The sequence below is a fragment of the Penaeus monodon genome, chromosome 20, assembly GCF_015228065.2.
Source record: "Penaeus monodon isolate SGIC_2016 chromosome 20, NSTDA_Pmon_1, whole genome shotgun sequence".
NCBI lineage: Eukaryota > Metazoa > Arthropoda > Malacostraca > Decapoda > Penaeidae > Penaeus > Penaeus monodon.
Window position 1 is genome coordinate 19,199,001 of NC_051405.1, and position 388 is coordinate 19,199,388.

Sequence of the window (388 nt, forward strand, 5' to 3'; positions counted from 1 at the left end):
TGGATTCAGGTTTGAAATACATTGAAATGAGTGTCTTACAAATGCTGCTGAGATTTATAGGGAATTTGTATAGGTTTTGTAGAATATGAATATCCTCCTCTTTTGTTTATTTATTTATTTTGAATATTTCAGAAGCCATTCAATATTCGAGAAGAAAACAGTATATGAGATTGGAGTAAAGATAATCTTCTCCACCTTGCTTCAACCCGAATTCACGCTAATATAGCTTAGGGCCAAATGTAGCCCAGTCCGACCTAGCTTAACCTAACCGAACAGTCTGTCTGCTTGAGAGAGTCCAGTGCAAGCCTCCTAACTTAACTTGACCAATCCTATCCTATTCTCTTCTAAGGTGTAACCTAGTCAAACCCAATCTTAATGCGAAGCCTTT

The 388-nt window shown here is 37.4% G+C and overlaps 1 protein-coding gene across 1 annotated transcript in view; it reads left to right on the top strand.

Moving 5' to 3' along the window:
• The window catches only part of LOC119585681 (E3 ubiquitin-protein ligase TRIM23-like), an 8,006-nt gene that overhangs the window by 686 nt on the left and 6,932 nt on the right, over positions 1-388 (top strand). The window lies entirely within an intron of this gene.